We start from the raw sequence: 12190 nt of genomic DNA, 5'->3' as shown, positions 1-12190 counted from the left end.
AACAAGGCAGAGATGCCACAAAATAAGAAAACTATAGGCCCAGTTTCCTGATGAACTTAGATGCAAAGATCCTGAACAAAACCCTCACAAACCGAATCCAACAACACATCAAAAGCATTATCCACCTTGATCAAGTAGGCTTCATCCCAGGAACATGGTGTTGATTCAACATATGGAAATATGTCAGTATAATACACCACATAAATAAGCTTAAACACAAAAAACACATGATCATCTCAATAGATACAGAAAAGGCCTTTGAGAAAATAAAACATCACTTCATGATCAAAACATTGGAGAGAAATGGTATAGACAGTTTATATCTCCACATAATAAAAGTCATATATAATGCTCCTAAAGTCTAAATAATACTTAATGGAGATAGTCTGAAGGAATTCACATTGAGATCAGTAACAAGACAGGGGTGTCCACTCTCACCTCTGCTCTTCAATATAGTACTAGAAGTCCTAGCTCAAGCACTAAGACAGGAGAAAGAAATAGAAAGGAAGAAATTAAGTTAGCTCTATTCGCAGACAACATGAATCTGTACATAAGAGACCTGAGAGCCTCCATCTCATAGGGGTGATTACCACCTTCAGCAAAGTAGAGCATACAAAATCAATGCACAAAATTCAGTAGCCTTTCTATATGCAAAAGACAAAGATACAGAGAAAGAAATAAGTGACATTCTCCCATTTTCAATAGCAACAAAAAATAATAAAATATCTTAGAATAATGTTAACCAAGGAGGTGAAAGACCTATACAACAAAAATATAAAAAACACTCAAGAAAGAAATTGAGGATGACTTGAGAAAATGGAAATATCTCCAATGCTCCTGGATAGACAGCATTCACATTGTGAAAATGGCAATCTTACCAAAGGCAATATACAGATTTAATGTAATACCAGTAAGGGGTAGAAAGAATGTCAGAGCCACATGTTGGGTCATGATATACAGAGACATTTATCATACCAATAACTATGGGCTAACTCCACAATGCATGACCCATATACCTCAACAAGGAGGGGCCAATAGGGAGGGGGTAGGTCATGGATGAGCCTGATAATGGTACCAAACTGCCTGTACTTGCAGAATAGAAAACTAATAAAACAAAATCCCAACATTGTTCTTCACAGAAACAGAAAAACATGATCTCAAAATTCATATGGAAGGACAGAAGATCTTGGATATCCAAACATATTCTCAGCAAAAGAAATACCTCTGGAAGCATCACCATCTAAAGCTACATAACAAATCCATAGTAATAAAAACAGCATGGTACCAGCATACAAAACAGGAGTATAGACCAATAGAATACAATTGAGGAACTGGACTTCAGGTCAAGTAACTACAACTACTTGATATTTGACAAAGGCCCTAACAATATAGGCCAGTAATAAAACAGCATCTTCAACAAATGGTGCTAGACCAACTGAATAACCATATATAGGAAATTGAAACTTGATCCACACATCTTTCCATACACAAAAATAAAGTCCAAATGGAATAAAGACCTCAATATAACACCAGAAACTTGGCTAGTACTGGAAGAAAATATAGGAGGAATTTTCCATGATATAGGAATGGGAAAAGTCATTTTGATCAAAACCCCAGTACCACAGGTTCTTAAACAATCACTCAACCATTGGGATCTCATGAAGCTAAAAACTTTCTTCACAGATAAACATACAATAAGCAGAGCCAATAGATTACCCACAGAATGGGAGAAAATATTTGCTGACTATCCAATTGACAGAGGCCTAATCTCTAGAATCTACAAAGAACTCAAAAACCTAAACAACAAAAAGTCAAACAACCCACTCACAAACTTTGGCAAAGAACTGGACAGGCAGCGCTCAGAGAAAGAAATACAAATGGCAAACACACACTTAAGAAAATGTTTATCATGGAGCTGGAGAAATGGCTTAACAGTTAAGTTGTTTGCCTACAAAGCCAAAGGACCTCTACTCGATTCCCCAGGACACACGTTAGCCAGATGCACAAGGGGGCGCACGTGTCTGGAGTTCATTTGCAGTGGCTGGAAGCCCTGGTGTGCCCATTCTCTCTCACTCACTCTCTCTCTCTCCTCCTCCTCCTCTCTGTCACTCTCAAATAAATAAATAAAAATAAACAAAAAAAATTTAAAAAAGCAAATGAAAATAAATGCTGGTGAGGATTTGGAGAAATAGGAACCCTCATCTACTGTTGGTGGGAATGTAAGATGGCACAACCACTTTGGAAAGCAGTATGGAGACTCCTAAAAAGTTGACTGTAATATTCGAGTTTCTGGTCTTATATTGAGGTCTTTGATCCATTTGGATTTGAGTGTAGTGTATGGTGAAATGTGTGGATCAAGTTTCAGGAGTTACCAACAGACCTAGTTATTCCCTTACTGGGCATTTATCCTCAAAGCTCCATGCCTCAGTTCAGAGAGATTTGCTCAACCATATTTATAACTGCCCCATTTGTAATAACTAAGAGCTGGAATCAACCCAGATGTCCATGATTAGATGAATGGATAACCAAGATGTGGTATAACTACAGGATGGAATTCTACACAACAGTAAGGAAAAATGACAAAATGGAATTTGAAGAAAAAATTTTGAACCTGGAACAGATCATTCTCAGTGAACTGACTCAATCACAGAAAGATGATCATCACATAGTCTCACTCATATATGGCTCCTAATTTGAATCTACTCGAGATGCTGACATACCTAATAAGCATCTTGAGGGCTGGACAATAGGATGGGTGGGGTGGGAGGGGAAGGAAGGGGAAGGGTGGGGGTGGGAGATACAAAACTGGACCTAAATAGCAATGTTACCATAAAATTCTACAACCTAAAAGATAGACTAAATGGTTGAACCTTCATCAGGCCCTTAGAGGGAATACCTGAATCACAAGGCCCTTGAGGGAATATGATGAAGACTGACCTTAATCTTCTCCTGTCTCTCTCTCTCTCTCTCTCTCTCTCCCTCCCTCCCCCTCTTCTCTCTCCTCTCTAACTCTTTTATATTACATATCATTTTCTTCCTTCTCCTCTTGGGCACTGACTTGTAACTCCCATTACCACCATGTGGCTAATATCCACAATGAGCTGTTAATCAGAGGGACCTACAAGGCTTCCCAAAAGAATACATAATTTCTGTCAGAGTACTTGATCACCCACCAAAGGTTAGTGGTAAGACCCTACTGCTGAAGATACCATATCCTATCGGTACATAACATCAAGTGACCTGGCTGGAATCTGGAAGAGAGTCATTTCCCAGACAGCCCATCTAGTGCCAGAAGGTGCTACATGAGCGACTGGGGGAAAATAACTAACACCTGTCCAAGCAACACATGTTCTAAGCTACTCAACAGCAAAGAACCCATAGCTGGAGCTGGGTGTCAAGTCAGAACCATATCCAAAAATGAGCCTGCTCTCCATTATCAAGCTCCCACCAATCATGGGCTACAAGATGCCCTACACCTATTAAATTCTCTCTTAAAATAATAAAGGTTATTCCATTTATCTGGCACTAACTTCACTCTCCATTGGAAAACTTGCTTCTCTTTTTCAGATGGACACAGATTCCAAGGACAGAATCAGCCCATCACACCTCAAAAGGACCCCAGCTGAAACTAAGAGTATTTAGAGAAATAAGCAAGAGTGCTGCTTCCTTGGTGAACTGAGAACCAGAGCAAGGGTGAAGAATACTCAACTCCTAGCAAATCAGATATCCAGAGACACAGAGGCTCCCAAGACCTCATCACTGAAGCAGACCTAAATGAAACCAACATGGCTCAGGGAAATTTGCAGAAGAGGTGGTGGGAAGAATGTTAGAGCCACATGTTGGACATTATGCACAGAGACATTGCCTCTTCCCCATAACTTATAGCTGACCCCACAATGCACGACCCATATTCCCCAAGAAGGAGGGTCCCTGAGATGGGAGGAGGCTAACAATGGTACCAACATGACTGCATACACTGTGTTCATAACTAATAAAAAGAAATAAAGGAAAGAAGGAAGAAAGAAAAGAAAAGAGAAGAAAATGTTTGTCTTTGACCCTTGACTCTGGTCTTCCTCACCCAAAGCGACCTTGTATACTGTAAAAAAAGTCTCCCTAGGAGACTAAATCCTTTATGGTAGTCTCAGGATTGTCCAGGAGAAATCTAGTAAGTGTAGAGAAAAAAAAATGAAGTGAGCCTATCAAATTAGTATAAGCAAGAAAAAGAGCAGACCAGTTTGTATAGCCTGAAGTAGAGCACCCTGCTGTTTGTGCACATCAGGAGACTTTGCTAGCTGTACCTTCAGCTAAAAACACATATGTGATTGTTCAGAAAATCACAAAAGGGCTTTCTGATAAGTCCCCATGTTGACTCAAGAAATCGGTTTGGATATAGATTGGAAACATCTACTTTGACAATGGATGGCCTCCCCACACACACACACATAGAAACCCCACCTATTATATATAACTGTACTTGCCTCATACTGACCCTGCCAAAACCAGAACTGGCTGCAAGAGATAAAACAATGCTGCTCAGCTGCTGTCCACACAACCTGCCACAGCCAGAGAGAAGTTTGTCATCAAATAGTCAGCAGCAGTATGTCACCTCTGGGGCTTCAGGGGTCCATATTGCTGGAGCTGGAGGGGAGACAAAAATGTGTGAGTACGATAACCCTAGAATATATTTGTGCACCTGCACACACACACACACACACACACACACACACACACACACACACACACACACCAGGCCCTCCCCTGGTGGCAGAAAAGTTCTATCAGCTCTATCCTATACTATGAACTGACTCTTTAGAGCCTCTTGTGAACTCTGCATCCATAGCCTATGAATTCAGAGTGAGGATCTCCTTCCAGCTTTACCTCAGATCAAGGCAGGACTAACTCTACCACATTTGATCAAGTTGAATAACTTCCAAACTCAAGGGAAAATTATAAGGGGCTAGGACAACATGCCCCTTCTGAAAGCTATTTGTTTCCCATCTCTCTAACACATTTTACAATGAGCACCAGGACCAAGAATGTACAGACTAATTAAACATGGAGTTCTGATGTTTCATCTATATTACCCAAAAGAACTGCTTCAGTGGGCTTTTTATACAAAAAGGTCTCCACAGGATCGAATCCATGATGCCTAGGAAGTTTTATGATAACATCTCTTACTAAATCCACATCTAAATCTATCTATCTATCTATCTATCTATCTATCTATCTATCTATCTATCATCATCATCATTATCATCAGCTATCTATCTACTTATCTATTTTAAAGGCCCACATTTTCAGGCATTAAATTGCACAATGAAATTGTGTAGATATTTTTCCACTTGAGCACATATTTTATAATAGATGAATAAAAATAGTAGAGCAGAATCTAGCACCTTTCATCACTAAAAGTGGATTCATCACTCACATTAATTCAATTATACCCAAATAAAAGCATCATTATATTTGTTTTGGAAATACTGAGAAAGTAAATGTGGGCTTTCTGATTTCTACAGACCATTGAACAACTGGATTTCCAAGGTTTCTTTCACCCAGCAATGTCAGTTTTACTTGGTCTATAACTCTATCTCTTCTTCAGTAAGACCTCAAATATGCTTGACAGTTTACTCTGATAAGTGATGTTTGATGCAGCGAGAACCTGGACCACTTTAAGCCATCATACTAGAAAGCTATTCTTACTTTGAGGCCATATGTCCTCTTTGTGACAGCTGCATTTGTACTTGGGATCTCACTTTCAGATCACAGCTGAGTATTGGTAGACATCTATAAGGTTGTTTCCAAAACTGTCATTCTTCAGGTTTTGAATATCTCTGATTGTTTCAATAATCACCTTACAATTCAGTTTTGAGTAACTTGACTACTCTTGTTAATGTTTCCCAGAAACATTTCAGGATAGCACAAGCATCCCGAGTTTTAAAGACCATGCTTCTCATGTGTCCCACATAGCTTATCATATCAGTACTAACAATAGCAATAATAAGCTAGTGTTTAGTATGTACCAAGTACATGCAAGGATTTCTCTGTGATGTGCCCTCACTCATTTCCTACCTACAATAACCCTGACACAGGTTGGATTCTCCAGAAGCAGAAGCTGAGACAGAGGTAGAGATGTTTATTAGTCATTGAGGCCAGGAAACTGTAAAGGGAAGCACAATTACACAATAAAAGCAATAAAACTTCAATTCATGCCAGAAAAAGCCTTAGCAAGTCCAGAAGTGGGGTGAATCAAATATTTCCCAATGAGGTTTCCACCATGGGATCAAAATAGCTGGTCCTTTACAAAGCACATACATCCACTGCTTGATCACTGTATGCAGACTGCTCAGGGAAGGTTGTGATCACAAGTAATAAGAATCTGCAATTGAGGCAGATCCTAAAGTCATGCTGTGGTGATCTGAATGAGGGATCCCCATGAATTCATGTGTTTTGTTACAGCCAAGCTCCCCCATGCCAGATTTCAGCTCACCATTCTGCTGTTTTCCACCTTCTGTGGCAGGAGTGATGTCTAGTACCTACTTGTGGTATGATTTCCCCTGCCATCATGAAGCATCTCTTAAAATTGTAAGCCAAAATAAAATATTTACTGATTTTGGTCAGGTACCTTGTTCCACCAACAAGAAGGTAACTATAGCACATGCCTACAAAGGCTTTCCTCTAGCTTCTGAAGTCTTTTCAGTTAGATAGGTTCTGAAAATATGGTCTGGGTACATTTTCATATCTGCTACAAGCTTATACAGCAAATGCTCTTATTTTTCCTAATATATGTGTAAGGAAACTCAGATATAGACTGATTAAAAAATTTATTGTGCCTAACATGGTGGCACATGCATTAAATCCCAACATGTGGGAGGCAGAAGTAGGAGAATCCTGAGTTTAAGGCCACCCTGGGACTACATAGTGAGTTCAAAAATCAACCTGGGCTAAAGTGAAACTCTACCTCAAAATAACAAAAAGAAAAAGAAAAAAAGATTGCTGAGATAACACAGCTAGTATCTGGAAATTTTTATTAAAATGTTCATCCCTGGGCTAGAGGAATGACTTAGCAGTTAAGGTGTTTGCCTGCAAAGCCAAAGGACCCCAGGTCAATTTCCCAGGACCCACGTTAGCCAGATGCACAAGGTAGCACATGCTTCTGAAGTTTATTTGCAAAGGCTGAAGGCCCTAGTGTGCCCATTCTCTCTCTCTCTCTTTCTGTCAAATAAAAAATAAGTAAATAAAAGTTTTAAATTTAAAATATTCATCCTACAACTAAAATGAAATAAAATTATAATTAGGGCTGGAGAGATGGCTTAGCGGTTAAGCGCTTGCCTGTGAAGCCTAAGGACCCCGGTTCGAGGCTCGGTTCCCCAGGTCCCACGTTAGCCAGATGCACAAGGGGGCGCACGCGTCTGGAGTTCGTTTGCAGAGGCTGGAAGCCCTGGCGCGCCCATTCTCTCTCTCTTCCTCTATCTGACTTTCTCTCTGTGTCTGTCGCTCTCAAATAAATAAATAAAAAAATTTAAAAAAAATTATAATTAAAGTAAGAGTACTCAAAACTAAATATCAAACCATTTCCCCAACATTGTGCCAATATACAAAGTCTTGGAGAAACTGTCAAGAAGTGGGAGCTTCTGAGCTTTTTACTGCCCTTATATGCTAACGCAACAGTCTTATGTTACATGATAACAAAACAGTCCTATGCTACATGTTAACACAACAGTCCTATGTTAGAGATGTGGGAAGACTAGATGAGACCCTAGAGGCAGAGGAAAGGACTTAGATATTTGAATCACAACTGGCAGTATGAGTTTCCTATTTAATCCCCTGGGCCCACAGCCCTCCTCCAAAGTTGTATTCCAGTGATGCACAAACATTATGGGAGAATGTTTTGTACACAGTGGGTCTATGTCACAGATAAGGAACTTGGAACTTAGGAAATACTATCTTTTAAAGGGGGTGCTAGAAAACTTCTTAACCCTTCACTTCAAGGCTGATATTTTCATTTTCCTTGTCCATACACATCTGCTCTTTGCCCTATAGTGAGACACTTCCAAGGCTGTTCACTGTTTAAAAAAAAAAAAAAAGACCTTAAAAATAATCCATAGCATGACATAATTTTTTCCTCTGTCAATCTAGAGAGGGAAACAAACCAAACTAATGATAAAACACTTTGAGAATTTCTAGCCAGTAGATACATATCTCGAATATCAGCACTCAGAAGGATTTCAAGTTCAAGGCCAGTCTGAGCTATATAGCAAGACTTTTTCAAAGAAAAAAAAAAAAAAAACTTTAGGATGGTGAATGATTCCAGCGAGATACAGGTAAAGCTAGGAAAACAGTCATACACTGGCTGCTGTTTGACTTGGCTGCCAACCAGACCACGAGTTCATTAAAATGTTGACAATGCCTTCACATCATTGATTCCTAGTGCTGAATAAATTCTCTAGCATTTAATTTTCTAATAGCAATGTAGTGAGTTAGGATACTTTATGATCATGAAATTTAGAAGCTTATAGAGGATATAAACTATTTTGCAGCAAAAAATTAATTCCTAACAATTTTAAACTTCAAGAGAATGACAATGATACAGAGAATACAAAACAGCCTTTAAGTCTAATGACCTTTTTCCTCCTCATTTGTTTTATAGAAAATGACAGTACCCAGTAACTGGAGCATTTATATATCAAACTTGATATTAAAATTAATATATTTGAAAGGTTACTGTACTTCATAATAACTTCAAATATATAGCATGACCCATGCATTTGACCCAGTCTGCTTTATCTAACAGAAGAGGATTAAAAACTATTTGCAATTTCAAAACTGATTATGTCCCATTTGTGCCACTCAATCACCTTTAATAAGTCTCTTTTGTCCTGTATTCTATTTCCTAGAACAGAGGAAGAACTTAGAGAAACAACTCTAACTCACTGAGTCTAAGTCTGACCCATTTCCAAAATTTTGGGTAAAGACACTTCTGTCAAACTACAGAAGGTCCAGCTACACTCTACTATGATGTAAGATATAGGAAATACAAGAAAAGGGAAAGGAAAATAAAATAAACATTGAAATTCAAAATCTTCTCTGAAAGAGAGATTAAGTGGCAACAATCCCAGAGCAAGAATGGGGCTCTGGATGACTTCTAGGAGAGACACTTCTGCTGTTGTTTGGCTAAAAGAATTTGCCGTGCCCATAAGGCTATCTGCTAAATATTTGGTTATGCACATGTAGTAATGCTACTCTAACTTTTGTTCAGGAAAGCTTGTTTTACTTTTTTTTCTTTTTTTTTTTTTTTTTTGATTCATTTTGCCATTAGTTTTGTGTAATCACCCCACGGTCCCCTTCCTCTACCTCTGAGGACTTTCCATACCTTTCTTCCTTCCACATATGAAAGTGTCATGAGGCATATTTCTTCCTGAGCCTGTATGACCTCACTTACCATGATTTTTTTTCCAAGTATCTCCATTATTCTGCAAATTTGATTATTTTTTATTTTCCTTACTGCTGAGTAGAATTCCAGTGTGCATATGGACCACATCTTAATTAACCATTCATTTGTTGGTGGGTATCTGGGCTGATTCAAGTTCCTGGCTATTGTGAATAGAGCAATCATTAAACTGGTTGAGCAATTGTATCTGTGGTATATAGTAGAGTTTTTAGGATGAAACAGGATCTAAAGGTAGTTCTATTTTCAGCATTTTGAGGAGTCTCCATACTGATTTCCATAATGGCTGTACAAGTTTGCACTCCCACCAGCAGTGGATCAGGTTTCTCTTTCTCCGCAACCCACCAGCATGTGCTGTCATTTGATTTTTTTCTTGATTGCTATTCTGACTAGAATGAGATGGAATCTCATAGTTGTTTTAATTTGCATTTCCCTGATGAGTAGAGGTGCTTAATGGCCATTTGTATTTCTTCCTTTGAGAACTCTCAATCTGATTCCCTGCCCCATTTTTTTAGTGGGATGCTTGATTTTTATTGTTTAGATTTTTGAGTTCTTTGTATAGTCTATATTATAAACCTTTGTCAGAGATATATCTGGTAAAGATTTTCTCCCATTCAGTAGCTTGTCTATTGACTCTGTTGATGGTTTTCTTATCTGTACAAAAGCTTTGTACTTTCATGAGGCCTCAGTTGTTAAGTATTTGCTTAATTCCTTGGGCTTCTGGAGTTTTATTTAGAAAGTCTTTCCCTATGCCTATATCTTGGAGTGAGTGTTCTCCCTACTTTCTCTTTTAGTCAATTTAGAGTTTCAGGTCTTATATTGAGGTCATTGGTCCATTTGGAGTTGATTTTAGTGCAAGGTGAGAGGAGGGGGTCTACCTTCAATCTACATGTGGCTATCCAGTTTCTCTAGCACCATTTGCTGAAGATGCTGCCTTTGCACCAGTGAACCCTGATGTCAAAGATAAAGTAGTTGTAGTTACTTGAATTTGTACTGGGATCTTCAATTCTATTCCATTGATCTATGTGCCTATTTTTAATGCCAGTACCATGCTGTTTTTATTACTATGGTTTTATAGCATAATGTGAAATTAGGTATAGTAATACCACCAGAGGTGTTCCTTTCACTGAGTATACTTTTTTGCTATTTGAGGCCTAGAAAGGCTTGTTTTTGAGTTGACAGTAACTACTGGGTAGACCCAAGGCTAATCAAAGTGCTGAGAAGAAGTTATTATTGAGTGTTCAGTGCTAAGTGGAACATATACATCACTCTATGCAAGGCTCAGAGAACTTTGTGGAAGGGGGAATAGAAAGTATGTAAGAGCCAGAGGATTGAAAGGAGGGCTTTGGAATGCTGTGCTCTAGACATGAAGTGTCTCCTGTATTCATGACCTCACAGTGACTATTGTTACTAGAAAAAGTCCTGAACAATATTGGGTCCAACAAGATTCTATCATAAATGGTGGATGAAGGGAAAAATAAGACATATGCAAATTGTCAATAAAAAAGGTTTAAAAAAGAAATCATGCACTATGGTGTGAATTAATGCACCCTTTCCATGTGACTATTACGTTCCCTTGTTTTGTTTTGTTTTATTTTTTGGTCTTTTTGTAATTTTGCCTTTTTTTTTTTTCAGCACACTTGCTAGGCAAGCGCACATCCACTGAGCTAAATCCCCAACCCCTCCATGTGACTATTAAAAGGACCAAGCATCTAAGAAGTTTGAAGGAGTGTGACATCAAAAAGGAAAACACAGGAACACATATATTTCGCTTAAGACACTTTCCATCCTCCCCTAGACCTTCCCCCACTACTTTTCCACTTCTTTCCTCTCCTAGGAGACATCCTGCATCCCTTATTGCTCTTTGGATGGTTGCCATTTAATCTCTCAAGCACAAGCATGGGAATGAGTCAATACAGCCAACATCGGCACATTTCAACATATATAAATTACATCTTTAAAAGAGCTGTTAAAATGGAGTAGTGATAAGTGAAGCTGGAAAATGGTGATAAGTGGGCAGAGGGACAGATGAAATGAGAATGAAAGGACTCTGGCAACTGTTGAAGCTGGGCAACCGGTTCCTGGTGGTGAGTGATCCTATTTGTTTGCTTGAAATATGCTTAGCACTTTCATTTTAAAAGATTTTAAAAATAGATATGTTAACCAGAGAGCTGTTTGATTAGTGTAGATGTGTTTTATCACTCATTGACTGTGATCATTGCACCTACACTGCCAGCCTGTTGTGGCTGATGTCACTTCTACATGTCAAACAATAGCCTAGAGGCAAATATACACATATCCAATTACATTTCACGTTTGTTTAAAATAGTTTGGTAACTTAAGGGAAAAATATTAAATGCTTTAACTATTCTTCATTACTTCTCAAAATTCCTCATCTTATCTTACATAATTTCAACTTTTTCTCACTCAAATATTTGCTCACTTCTTCCAAGATAGGCATTCTGAGTAAATGGTCTCTCAAATGATTTCCCATGAACTTTATAACACCTTCTTGACCTTACAAATGCTAAGCTCTTCCTGGAAGGACATACCATGCCCCAGGTCTCCTAGTTAATTCTCATTCATCTAATCACTGAAAGAAAGCACTGTCGCCGGGCGTTGTGGCGCACGCCTTTAATCTCAGCACTAGGGAGGCATAGGTAGGAGGATCTCTGAGAGTTCTAGACCACCCTGAGACTACATAGTGAATTCCAGGTCAGCCTGAGCCAGAGTGAGACCCTACCT

Source organism: Jaculus jaculus, chromosome 7 (genome assembly GCF_020740685.1).
Source record: "Jaculus jaculus isolate mJacJac1 chromosome 7, mJacJac1.mat.Y.cur, whole genome shotgun sequence".
Lineage (NCBI taxonomy): Eukaryota > Metazoa > Chordata > Mammalia > Rodentia > Dipodidae > Jaculus > Jaculus jaculus.
Note: the sequence above shows the minus strand (reverse complement) of the source record.